Source organism: Equus caballus, chromosome 26, assembly GCF_041296265.1.
Source record: "Equus caballus isolate H_3958 breed thoroughbred chromosome 26, TB-T2T, whole genome shotgun sequence".
NCBI classification, from domain to species: domain Eukaryota; kingdom Metazoa; phylum Chordata; class Mammalia; order Perissodactyla; family Equidae; genus Equus; species Equus caballus.
The window spans coordinates 9,214,773-9,228,661 of NC_091709.1; the positions used below are offsets into that span (position 1 = coordinate 9,214,773).

At 34.7% G+C, this 13,889-nt stretch overlaps 1 protein-coding gene across 7 annotated transcripts in view; it reads right to left on the reverse strand.

The window, feature by feature from the left end:
* CSNK2A2IP (casein kinase 2 subunit alpha' interacting protein) overlaps positions 1 to 12,666 on the reverse strand; it is a 114,864-nt gene extending 102,198 nt beyond the window's left edge. For 3 of the 7 annotated variants that reach the window (XM_070252140.1, XM_070252141.1, XM_070252142.1), the window contains exons 1-2: positions 12,325 to 12,665; positions 10,941 to 11,189 (exon numbers count right to left, since the gene is read on the reverse strand). The gene's annotated coding sequence lies outside the window, so the exon portion shown is untranslated. Of the gene's footprint in view, positions 1 to 10,940; positions 11,190 to 12,324 lie in introns of those variants that run through there. The other 4 variants (XM_070252139.1, XM_070252144.1, XM_070252143.1 and 1 more) reach the window with 4 other exon arrangements.
* Positions 12,667 to 13,889: the final 1,223 nt, after the last annotated feature.

Consider the following 13,889-nt stretch of genomic DNA (forward strand, 5'->3'; position numbering starts at 1 on the left):
TATTATCTTACCTTGACAGCTTCTGCTTTATAATGACCTGGAAGTCCAGGTTTGAATTTAGAATTTCTAGACTCAGATTTCCCACCCATCCACCTCTCCTCCTTCACAATAGCTATTCCGTGGCCAGCCCCCAAACCTAGCAGCCCCGGACCTCAGGAGGACAAATTCAGGAAAGAAGTCTACATAGGTTCTGGAAGTGTGATCAGAGACATTTGGACGCAGAATTCTCTTCAGCAGGGTGTATCCCTTCAGACTGCAGATTCCTTGCCTTGGGTATAGATGTAGCAACAGGGCAAAGGGGGTCCTTTTAAAGTGTAGACCCTGGGCAGGAGCTCCATTTGCCTGGGTCTAAGAGGAACTTCCAAATCATACATATGTTCAAACCTCTCCTATTTAAAAAAAAAAAAAAAAAAAAAAAACAGACTTTCTTCACTATGTCTTCACTTTTCCCCTTTGATTATAGCCGAACTTCTTGAAATTATTGTCTACACTCACCCACTTTATTTCCACACCAGCATCACCCTCCCTCATTTATTTCTTGCAATCTGGATTTAACCACCACCAATCTACCAAAATTCTTCCATGCAAATCAGCAATGACCTCCTAATCCTCACATGACTTGAAGACTCTTCAGACAATACTTTGCTTTGCATTTCTGCTGTGTTCCACAGTGTTGGTCATCCCCTGCTCACGTTCTCCCCAACCCTGACATCCCTGATAACCAAGCCTCCTGGTTCTTACCTTTCTCCTCCTCCCTGTCCTTCTTCTCCCCAAGAATAGCTTGCTTCATGTAGCCCTTTGAATGTTATCAATATCTAGGTTTCCATTCCTAGCCCTGCCATCAAGAAATTCCTCTTTGTGAAGTGACACACATCTGTGGTGGTTTCAATTATGATCAGTATATTCTACACTCACATTTCTTCCTGGAAGACATCAGTCACTTCTTTATAGGTCTTTCTGTTCCCAATCTCATGTTTTCTTCTAACCCCTCTTTCACTTTACTACTTGAATGATCTTTCTAAAATGTTAATTTGATCTTAAAGCATTTAATGTTTTTCGCTTCATCAGGATAATCACTACTTCCTAGTCATCATAGGCAGGTCTTTTTCCCTTCAGTTCTAGCCTACTTTTCCAGCTTCACATCTCACTACTCACTTGTGCTCTATCCGTAATATCTCCTCACCTAACATATTTGCCCATGCCTCTGCCTGAAATGCCTCTTTCACAGTTTACCATCTCCTCACTCCTCAGCTTTCAGGATTCTGTTCAGCATAACTTCTATGAAGCTGTGTCAGACCATTATCACCTATTCTATACCAAAAACAGATTTAGAAAATAATAATAATAATAGTAGCAGCTACCTTTTATTGAGTGCTTATCATGCAGCTCATCTACTTACTACAACTACCCTGAGAGATAGATAGATGATAGGTATATAGATAGATGGATAGATAGATCAATATATAGATAGTAAGAGTATCCATATTCTATAACATAGAAAGGAAAACTTGGAAAGTTTAATAACTTAGATACAGCTAAAAGATAGAGGAGTAAAGATTTCAGCTGAGGGCCATCTGACTCCTAAATCTGATCTCTTATCAACCTCATGAAATTCTTTCCTTAGTCCTTCCATCATATACAAGGATATTTTTATAATAGGTCTGATTAGAGTGTAAGTGCAATGTTTATCTACTCCACTAAATTAAGAGGATCTTGAAAGCAAGGACTTTCTATCCCTCAAGATAGGCTAAGTTAAGCTGTGGTAAAATCTCAGTAGTTTAATTCTCTCATCCGACTTGTCCAACATTGGCCAGGGGAAGAGCTATATTTGTTGTGGTCACTAAGGGACACAGATCACAAAGTTTCCCTCTTGATATGCTTCCATGGCAGGGAAACGAGAGCCGGCAGAGTCAAGCATGGACAATTAAATTGTGACAAACAAATAACAAAGTAATATCTATTGGGAAGGAGGTGGAGAAATGCAATTTAATCATATCATATACCTAGAAAGAGAAGGACTGGAATATTGAGACTAGCTCTAGGGACTACCACAAATTTCATCTTTTTACATTCGTTTCCCTTTTTACATTTGTTACACACAGTTTCAGAGCAAAGTAGCAGATGACTCAATAGATATAAGTTTGTTGAATGAATAAATGAATGAATGCTTTTCCAGAATCCAGATATATATGGAGGTGAAAGACTAGGAAAAGAAGTTTAAGCTTAGTTCCTCTAAGTAATTTTCCCTAAATAAGGAAGTATGATAGAAGAAACAGTGTTCATCCAGATAATAAAGGGCAGTATTTCTCAATAGAAAGAGCAGAGAAGTTTATCCTCATTGTCTTAGAAAACAAGTAGTACAGGATTTCTTAAGAGGATCTTGAGGGGAAATTATCCTGAAGTAGAGTTTACTAGACTGGTGGAATTTTTAAAATTGGTTCTTTGCATGTCTCTAAATTTGTGAAAAAAAATTAGGATGAATTTGTTTTATACAAAAGTCTACATTTCAATATGGTGTTGAGTCAAGATCAATGCTGTCTGCTAGAAGACCTCCCTAATTTGAAGCTTCCCTGTAAATGTGGGACTTGAGAGGGTCCTTTAGCCTCTTAGTCACCCTATTTTTTCATTTACAAAATGAAAGGATTAGGTTATATAATAGATAACTGACTTTTCACTTTTGGACTAGATATTCTTTTTTAGAAAAAGTTCTGATTGTGGAGTATGAAAAGGTTTTATTAAGAATTAAACAAACAAGCAGAAAAACTCAAATACCTATTTCACATGACCCTACCATTCCCTTTCCTATGACCTACATGCTCAAATATAAGGTAAATTTCTTTACCCCAAAATGACCCCTCCAAAAGAACGAACCAGCTTAAAAGAGATCCTTTCAAAAGGTGCTTTCTCAACTCCTTTTCTTGAATAGAATTGCAGGGACCGAGAGAGGATATTAGCCCCAAATAGACTTCATTGATGTTAGTTTTATGTGTGTACATATTTAGATAGATGATGATGATGATGATGAAGATAGATAGATAAATAGATAGATAGATAGATAGATGCAGAGGGAGAGAGAGTTACTAAGACAGAAATGGTAAAAAAAAAAAAAAAAAACCAGTGGAAATTAACATATTTAATAGTTATTCCTGGAGTCTGACCACGTAATTCCAAGTGTTGATATTGTGGTAAACAAGATCACTTTTAAAAGCAATATGATAAATGATTATATTGTGCAGAGTAATAAAAATACTGAAAGTCTTAATGTTATGTAAATGAATACTTATATCTTGGGATAAAATTTCCAGTAACAGCATCATAAACAGATACAAAAGTATAGATGATGGGCTCTGAAAAACTGTTGACTCAAAAAAATGTCTCCAATGTTAAAAATTAATGACATTTCATGAACTGTGAGATTTTTAAAAATTAACATTTTAAAATAAATTTAGTATTTGTTAAAATACGTGATTTTAAGTAAGTCTTTGTAACTAAATAAATTGGCTTTCCAATGGGAAAATAGGAGCTATCTTACATTTAGTGTTGCTTTATATTGGGCATAAAAGGTTTAGCATACATTGTAATATACATGGGAAATGACTATATATTATTAAGTGAAGAAATTTTTATTAAACAGCATATAATGTCATATTTTCATAATGAATCAATGTCTTTCTCTACAATGCTGCCTCTTGGTAAGATGTTCACCAACATATTGACTGTGATTATCACAAGTGGTGGATAGAGATGAAAGGTAACTTTGTTGTTTCCTGTTTTTCTCCCTGTCTAAATTTTCTACAGTAAACATTGTAATAATTTTGATATTATAAAAATACAATACAAGAACGCAACATCTTCTTTGAAGCTATGTCCATTTTGCACCTCATTGATCTACAAGAACAGATGTATTTGTCTAATAAGACGTCATGTATTTGTAACATCCCACTCTGGCATATTACTTTTAATTTCCATCTCTACTTTATACTTAATATAAATGAGATTTATGTTTAAATTGGTTATTAAATCATAAGAAAAATACTATAGTGTTGTATGGGGGTTCAAGTCATAAAAATACACTAGTGAACCAAATAAGTCCAATGATCAACATTTCTTCATTTTCTTATGTTAGATATGTAGTTCAATTATAGTTCTTGTCTTATTTCTAATTCTTCAGAGTTAAAGATGTTCTTAGTCTTCAGATGAGAATCCAGAGTTCCATGTTGAGGATTAGCAGAAGTATCAACCTTTATTGGCTATCCTGCTGCTCTGATTGACCTAGAAAATCAAGCTTTGTTCCCTTCCTTGGATCCTGAAAATGTAAGTGTGCATGTCTATTGGGAGAAGGGAGGCGAGAGCAAAGGACAGAGACCAGCAGATCCTGTGGGAGCAGAATGACCCAGAGCAGCAGCCCTGGAGAGTGAAGGGACACATTGACAGTGGCTCCCTGGGTGTGTCTTCTGTTTTGAAATCTATAGCTCTGCACTCGCACTTCTTGTCCACTATGATTTCTTAATATTTATTTTGGTTCTTTGTTGTAATTCGTCTCTTAAAGATGAAAGCTGTAGAAGACTAATCTGGTAAGATTCTCTTTCAACATCTGGTGTTTACTAAAGCTCTGTAAAATTTACTCTTTTTTTTCCTCATCTTTGAATTTAGTGTATTTATTCCCTTAAGACCAACAATTTTACAGACATTGCGATGAGATAAAATGTTCATTTCCCAAATTTTCTTTTTTGCTCATCTCCTCTTTCTGCCCCCTGCCCATCCCAGTAAACATGAAGACAGTCTCAGCAAGAATCCCGCAAAGAAGGCATGTCAGTTGATCACACAATTTATACTTATAGTTGAGTCACTCGGTGAAAAAGACCTTACTTCACAAGGAGATTAATATCTTTATAAGGATTCAAAATCAGTTCAGAAAGCAAGCAGGCTGTGAATCAAAACTGAATCAATAACTCAGGACAGGGAAAAATGAAAAAAGAAAAAAAGTATCGTGGGGAATGCGACCTTTCAAGAAAGGGGAAGTTTTGAATGAGAAGGCTACCAGGGCATCATAGGCTGGAGACAGAGCACAGAGGAAGGATAAAGGCACGTGTGTTGGGATGCAGTGACCAGCCCTGCCTGGAGGAAGCTGTGTTGAGTTACTGAAAGTGAAGGCACTTTATGAAAGGAAGATCATGTTACTGGCTTTATTGAGAAGTAGTGAGAAGAAGGTCCTTAGACATTGTGGATGATCCTGAAGACCAGACCTAAAAGTAAGACCTTGTATAATAGACAATTTATACCTATTGCAATGTTTCAGAAAAGATGTGTCATCATAGAATTATTATTTTCACATTATATTTGCAGTGAATTGAAGAAGAGAATGGAAAAGGGAGAGAAGTCTCAAGAAAATTCATTAGAAAACTGTTACAATAGTCAAGGTATGGGGTAAGGGAACCTGGTTTAGGGTGGTGAGGATAATGGAGCAAAAAGAGTACGTCAAGAAAAAAATTAAGGGATAAAAGTAATTGGGAACAGACTGTGTTATGGGAATGGAAAAGTATAAGGGGTTGAAGATGTCCTGAAGCATAAAAGGATTGTGGTACTAATGACAGCGATGCAAACACTGGGATGGGACTCACGTCAGAGGATTTGTGCCAATCTATATTCTTCTTGCTAATTTTTGGTTCTCTAAGTAGATGCCAGCTAGTCCTAAAAAAGACATTATTGTACTGACTTAGTAGTGGTGTAAAAAATAAAGTAAAATAAAAGGGCCTTTCTGGGCCACTCATTTATAAGAGAGTGTTTACACACACACACACACAAAAATACAAAAGAGTTCTTAGGAAACCCTAAAATGGTATTTCCAATACAGAGCTGAATATTCTCACTACCACTTAGATGTATTTATCAAGTCAAATGTTGCCTTTTTTGTCTTATTTAGATGACCTTAAGATTCATCATATGTTTCTAAAGATTGTTTTCACTTAGCTTTAAATAAAAAAGCAAATACGTATATTTTCCAGTTTCTTCTGGCTCCACGTGCATAGCCTCTGAGTTTTAATAGTCCTTTTGAAGTCTAAGTGGAATAGGCAATACACTGTGTTCACCCATATCGTTTTGAAACTGTCTGACCCATTATTACATAAAGATGAGCGTTTCACTTAATAAAGCCTTAGAGTAACACAATTTGTTACACCATAATTAAAGATGGACACATCTGTTCCATTTTAATTCAAACCCCTTTGAACATAATTACATAAAGCTGCAAGAACAGAAATTCTCAGTCTTAGAAATTCACTATCCAAAAAAATCATCTGTCTACAGAAACTACGTTGTCAAAGGACAATTTGTAAAATGAAGTCAAATAGATGTCTCTCACTCTGTATCAAAGCACGAAATAAAGCTAAGACCCCAGATTAAAGTACTGTCCCCATATGAAATCCACAATTAATTAAGGAAACCCAGCTGAAGGACAATCTTTATAAAAGTGCTAGCATTGCATCCCTGTGGAGAGGTAGTATCTTCATATATTCTCTTAGCCCATAGATAAATAAAAAGGAAGTAATAAATACTAAAGACAGTTAAAGGGAACAAATATATGGAGATATTTAACATTCATGAGTTAACTTTAAGCCTTCTGCTCAATTCTAAATTTTGAGTCATACTATGGTCATAGACCTTGCTTAAAAAATAGCATATCCTCGTGATAAGGGCATAGCCATTATATCCAAAGTAGTTTTTAGGCTAATAATAATCAGATGTATAAATAAAGAACATGGAGGTAAAGGAGACTCTACGATTTCAGAATGAATTCTGAGAATTTAATCACATGAGTTAAATGGCAAGCCATGCACACAAACATCCCTAAAATGATGGCTGTTAGTCTGTTTTATTTATGTTCCCATATCCTGAAGATGGCTTAATGAGGAGACGCAATCAGGATTAGCTAAGCAGTGAGAAGTTGGAGGGAACGGGGTGGCAGGAAGATTTATATAAATATTTGCAGAGACTGGGAAGAGCAGATGCTCCTATAATCCAGACAATGTGTGTGCACTTCATTTTAAAATAAAATAAAACCGTTGAAAGCCAAAATATAATTAATCAGAGGAAATGCTTTAATCAACATCTTCCAAATCCTTAAGCACTGCTGAAAAGATTAAAGAAACATAAAAGAAATTAAAATATGATATTCAAAAGGAAACCAGAATTATTCTATTCCTGACATTCTCCTTTTATTTCAGATGTGGGATGGAGCATGCAATTAATATACATTTCCAATTGCTGCCAAGTAGTGAAATTTCCTAGGTGTTTAAGGTACTAAATAAATCACCTAAGACTTACTGTATAATTTACGATGTAGTAATGATAGCTCTCTCTTCATTATTAATTTATTATGAGAACTGTGTATGCTTGCCCTTATTTCCTGTAGTTCTAAACAGAGATCTAATGGAATAGGACATAGCAAGTTTAAATGAGTGTCAGTTTTGTATTCAAAGTTTACTTACAAAGATGAAAGAGAAGTTACATATCAAATCCATGTAGATATCCAGTTTGGATCATATAAACCCAAAATAAATGTAATTAACTTTGAACTCAATTTTGGGCCCAGTTCTTCTAAACTCAGAATCTCTCTTGCTATTATTTCTGTTGTTTTCTGCCCAAGATTTGATGAACTGTTCAAAATGAACCTATAATGATTACTAAAGCTCAGAGAAGAACGCTTTAAACAGAAGATTTTAAAACAATATCTCAAGGAAATAAAAAGCACATGGCTTCATGGCAAATTCAAAATATATAAACATTTAAAGCTCAGAGCATTTGCCCTTTCCACAAACAAAATTTTGTTGGTGACAAGAATTATTTCATATGTTTCACCCTCAAATCATATACCTGTGCAACACTGTAGCAAAAGTTTACTATAGCATATTAGTTGCTGATACTTAAAAGAAAGAAAGAAAAGACACACACACCAAAAACACCTTTCAAATAAAAAGTATCAAACAAAAACTAATACCAAAAATAACGTATTCAAACTAGTAAAGCAAGCAATCTGAGAATGATCTAAGTTTAGTGACTTAGATTTAATAATACCTGGTTAAAGACCTATATGAGTTTATATAACACTCTATTGAGACAATGAATAAAAATATGTCAATATATGAGTAATAATAGAGCATCACCACTGTTTTCAAACATAGCAAAATACACATATTCAAATAAATGGTACTCAAGGAGTTACTTTTAAGAGAAATGCCTTTACATTTTCTGAAATATTCTTCTACATAACATTAGTGGTGTTAGATCAGGATACTTTGGGGACCTTTTTTGTTTTTGAAAATAATTCAAGGTCATCTAAAGCCGGATCTGGGTCATAATTTCTGGTTATAATCAAGGGGAAACTAAAAAGTAGTACGACATTTCTTCTTTGGGAATAATAAAAATAAGTCAGCATTTATGGAATGTCCACGAAATATCAAGAGTTGTTGAGTATTATGCAGAATTATTCTAGTCTTTATAATTATTTCTCCATCTTACAGATGAGGAAACAGCTGTTTGTAGAAGTTTCATAACTTGCCTAATGTCACATGGCAGGCACACTGGAGAACATGAATTTAGACTCAGAAATATCTAGCTTGTGCAAATCTGGGATGCTAAGGTTAATTCTCAATGAGAAATTCCAAAAATTGTTTTCTTATTTATAATTCTTTTTACTTCCCCAATTTCTGGTATAACAATTTATCTTACATCATGATTCAGGTCAATATCTAACTTACATTTTATGATGTTATTTTTTAAAGGAAAATAGGCTATGAACACAACTATTCCTCCAAATATATCATGATTATCTCTAATCTAGAAAGTTAAGGGGACCAGGCCATGGATGAGGGGTTAAGTTCACATGCTCCGCTTCAGTGGTCTAGGGTTTCACCGGTTTAGATCCTGGGCGTGGACATGGCACTGCTCATCATAGCACAACCAGAGGCACTCACAACTAGAATATACAACTATGTACCGGGAGGCTTTGGGGAGAAGAAGAAGAAAAAAGAAAAAAAAGATTGGCAACAGATGTGTGCATAGGTGTCAATCTTTAAAAAAAAAAAAAAAGAAAATCAATAAAACTCTTCAATAAATATTAAAGACTTCAAATACTTGTCTAGCATAATTAAATATTAAATCATTTGGTATAGTTTTCCAAAATTTAACATGGATACTTTAATTTTAATTAAAAAGTAAATATGCATCTGTATAAAAAATCATTTGGCTGTATAAGTTTTAGTATGTTTACAAAAGACTAACAAAATTTGATATGAAATATTAAATTTGCTGATGTAGCATACAAACATTGATTCCAATGTTTTAGTTTATGATGTTGATATTCAGCTTTAAAACATAACTTAAAATGATTATCTCATATACAGTTCAATAAGACAAAGACATATAAACATCATGTACCATTGAACACTATCAATTGAGCACGTACACCTAAGATAAAGCTGCTCAGGTGGCATACTAGAGAAAGTGGAATTATCACAGACAGTTTGTATCAATTAAGAGAGTTCAAGCAGTTATTTAAATACTTGAGGCTATCCATTATCCTTCAAAGCTCAAAGAAATCACTAAAACGTAATTATATCCAGCTTGGTGATTGGCACTTCAGTTTATGAGAGGTTAAGAAAGCTCCACAGGTCACAATTGAACAAATAGCTCTTGATCACAGCACCAGTGATATCTTGGAAGAACAAGATTATAGAGAAGAGATCTTCGTGTTTAAGAATGTCTGTGAGGTTTTTGAAAAGTAAGATTTGAAATAGCAACTATTATTTGAGAAACAATGCCAAGGAATCAGCTAAAATATATCATTTGTGAACAATTCAGTTTCTAACAACATGTACACAAACCACCTGCAACTTTAAAAAACAGTTGGTAAACGCTATAAATCTTAACTTCAATCTCAGAAGCAGTGTTAACAAATACATTCCCTCTTACTTGGAGGTTTCTTTTCTATAGACCTGTCTTAACCCCTTTAATCATCCTCCTAAATACTACCTCATGGCAGGCAATTAAGACTCTATAAGCATTCAGAATATACATCTGTGTATCCATTTCTTTTTGAGACAAGAAAAGAAAATTACTTAGCTGTAATTCTTACTCTCAATGAATTGTAATTACAATAACTCTAAATCTTTTGAACTCAAGCGTTTCCCCAATGCATTGAAATTAAATATATTCCATCCAGCAAGCTCAAAATCATTGAATGTCCTCACAAATAGGCGAATGCACCTGCAATTCTTAAAGTCCAAAGTGTATCTAAAAATAACGACTTTACATTTCATAATAGGAAGAAAATGGTGAATGGAGACAGTTATAATGATGACCCAGAAGATCAAGAAGAAAAGTAAAAAGAAAAAATTTACTTCGATAGATCTAAATAAAGTGTCTTTCCACTTAAGGAAACAATCATAAGTTCTTACCTCCATAACTGGGAGCAGTTCTGATTAATGCTACTGTTACTCAAGAATTATATGGTTTATCAGTATTCAAAGATTGAGTGAGTACTGAATCTACGCTGAAAATAATTTAACTATGGACGATTCAGAATTCTCTTCAGGATTTTTTCCCCGACCTGAGCATCATCATTAAACACATACATCATTATCCCTGCACAATCTTGTAGGGGCAGAATGCATAGGAAATGGGGTTTTCCTGTACATACTTTAAACTATATGTGAGAATGAATCTGCTTTTAGTTTATTTAATAGACATTTACCTCTTAGTCATATTTGAACAAAAGTTTATTCATTGACTTTTTATATGTTGGGTTTACAGGTCAACAAGATTTCAGTATATACAGAAATAATAGCATGAATGTGTGCACACACACACACATAATTTATACAGCATGGAAAGACATGAACATGCCTTTACATAGATGAGTAGCCATGTGGGCGAGTACTCACCAACACTCCAGCTGCTGAAACTTTCTACATCACTATGGCCGTAGTGACTCCTGGGGCCTCACGTAGCTTTCTCTGGTGAGGAAATAAATGCCCAGGATCTCCATTACCCCATTGCTTGAATCCTTGGTGCCATGAGAACTTTGATGTCCTCCCCTCACTGCTGGAAGATGAGGGTGGGGGTCTGAATAGCAGTGGTGTCTTCACTCCCACCTTCAGGCCCACTTCATAATGGGAGATGTGTTCCAGAACCTTGGGTTAGAAATTAGAATATGTCGTCCCATAGAAACGAAAATCTGAATAGCTGAAACTTCCCAGATGATTAGTATCACAACTCGGGTACTTTATAGGATTTTGTGGACTGGTCAGGATAAACTACCTTATATAACATCAATATTATTAGAAAAATACATTTGAATTAAGTTACTTAACTTAAAAACCAATTTTTGAAATATATGCTGTTCACTCTGTGGGAAACATCCATAAGTTAAAAACACAAAGGAAGAAATCAAAGTTACCACTCTATAAAATCATTGCATTTTTCATAATTTTTAGTGGATATACTTTTCAAATGTTTTGCATTGGCAAATAACCAAATGGTAAATGGTAAAGTCTGGGGAGCAGAGAGCTCTGCCCAGTATAGAGGGGATATGAGAATTAAGTCACGTTTTCATGTGTATTATGTTTTATTCTAATTTAACTAGCTGTTTTGTTTTTTTCTTCTACAGACCTGATAACACTAGACAATTCTTTCTCTTTTTATCCAAATTATCATTTTTGTTTTGCTTTTTACTGGATCATACAATTAGCATGTTAACAAACAAAACCTTCTCTTGACCCCACTCTCCACTACTCCATTTCCTCCTCATGCAGCCTTGATTTATAGTTTCCAATTCCCTCCCTCCCATTCTCTCTTAAACCCGTTCCAATCAAGCCTTAAGCCCACCATTCTGCCAAACTGTTCCTGTCAAGATTATGACTGACGTCCTTGTTATTCAACCCAATGTCACTTCTCTGCTCTGGACTTAATAGCAGCATTTGACACAGTTGATCGTTCTCTCCTTTCTGATATATTTTCCAAGATAACCTCCCACTCAGTTTTCCTTCTTTGTCTTATCACTTCACCTAATTTCTTGGTTTCTCTTTGCTGTCTACTTCCCTATTGATTTTGTGCAGTCCCAGGACTTAATGTTAACACTTTAAAGACATTATTCCATCATCTTGTGGAGTGTATGGTTTCTGATTAGAAGTCTGTGAATTCACGAATCATTATTCCCCTGTAGGTAATGATTTGTTTTCCTCCTGCTATTTTCAAGACATTCTCTTTAGCTTTGGTTTTCACAAGTTGGACAATGATGCCACCAGACATAATTTGATTTGTATTTACCTTGTTCTGGGCTTGCTTACTTTCTTGAATCTGCAGTATTGTGTCTTTCATCATATTGGAGAAATTTTCAGCCGTTTTTTCTTCAAATACTTTTTCTGGTCTATTCTGTTTCCTCCCTTCTGGACTCCAATAATAGTTGCATTTGCTCTTTTGATATTGCCCATAGATTCTAAATATCTGTTCAAATTTCTGAATTTGTTTTTTTTTTTTTTTACTTTTTCAGATTGAATAATTTCTACTAATCTTTCTTCAAGTTTACTGACTCTTTTCTTTGTCATCTCTACTCTGCTGTTAAGACCATCCAGGGAATTCTTTAATTCAGATACCGTGTTTTTAGTTCTAGAATTTCCACTGGATTCTTTTTTTTATGTATTCTGATTTTCTGCTGAGAGATCCTAAATTTTCATCCATTATAAGCAACTTTACTTTACCTCATTGAAGCACAGTTAAAATAGCTACTTTAAAATTCTCGTCTGCTAATTCCAACATATGCATTATCTCAGAGTTGGGCTCCATTGATTGTTATTTCTCTTTAGAATGGCCACATTTTCCTGATTCTTCATATGCTGAGTAATTTCAGATTATATTTAGAGCTTTTTAAATGTTATGTTGTGGAGACTCTATATTCTATTTTATTCCTCCAAAAAGTGGGAAATTTGTTTCATCAGATAGTTAGTTTAATTGGACTCAAACTACAAATGTTAATTTAATTGGACTCAAACTACAAACCATCTCACTAGAGGTAGCTCAAATGTCAGTTCACTTCTTTTGTCCTTAGCTGAAATCTTTCTCAATCATGTAAGGTTCAAGTGTCAACCAGGTATTTGACAGAGTTTATACACAAAGAGTAGGGTTCCCCTTCTCTGGCTGTCTATTTCCCCATTCACTTTCTACTCTCATGGTTGCCCCAAGTTCTATCTTCTGATTCTTCAGGCCAGAAAAACTTAACCTTTTCTATTGGAGTTTAAAACATTCCTTGCAGAAACTACTGAAGATGATACTCAAGTTAAAAGTTGTAAAAATGAGAAATTGACTCATTGCCAATTACTTCTTACAAGTTTCAATTTTCCTTCATAATCTGCCTGGTTTGTTAACTCCTCAGAACCTTCGAGTAGTTCTTTTTGGTATTTCGTTTACAATTTATTGTCATTATTTGCAAGATGGAAGTCTGTTAGAAGATTACTTAAACATATTAATAGGGAGCCAGCCCTCAATTCTGCCCCATAACCTTAAATATTATTTCTATGCTGAAAACTCCTTAATTAATATCTCCAGTCAAGATTCTTCCAGACTCAGGTATCTAAATGCATGTTCAACATTCCAGTTGGCTGCCAGATAGACATCTCAGACTTAACATATCCAAGATCAATCTCCTGATCTTTTCTCCAATCCCAAACTTGTTTATCAGGCAGCATTCCCCCTCTCACTGGGTTGCAACTACATCCTTCTAGTAACTCAGGACAGAAAACTTAAGAGTTCCCTCGACTCTTCCCTTTCATATCCTTTATCCAGTACTGTAGAAAATACTGTTGGCTCCACCTCTAAAGTATATTCCAAATCGAGTC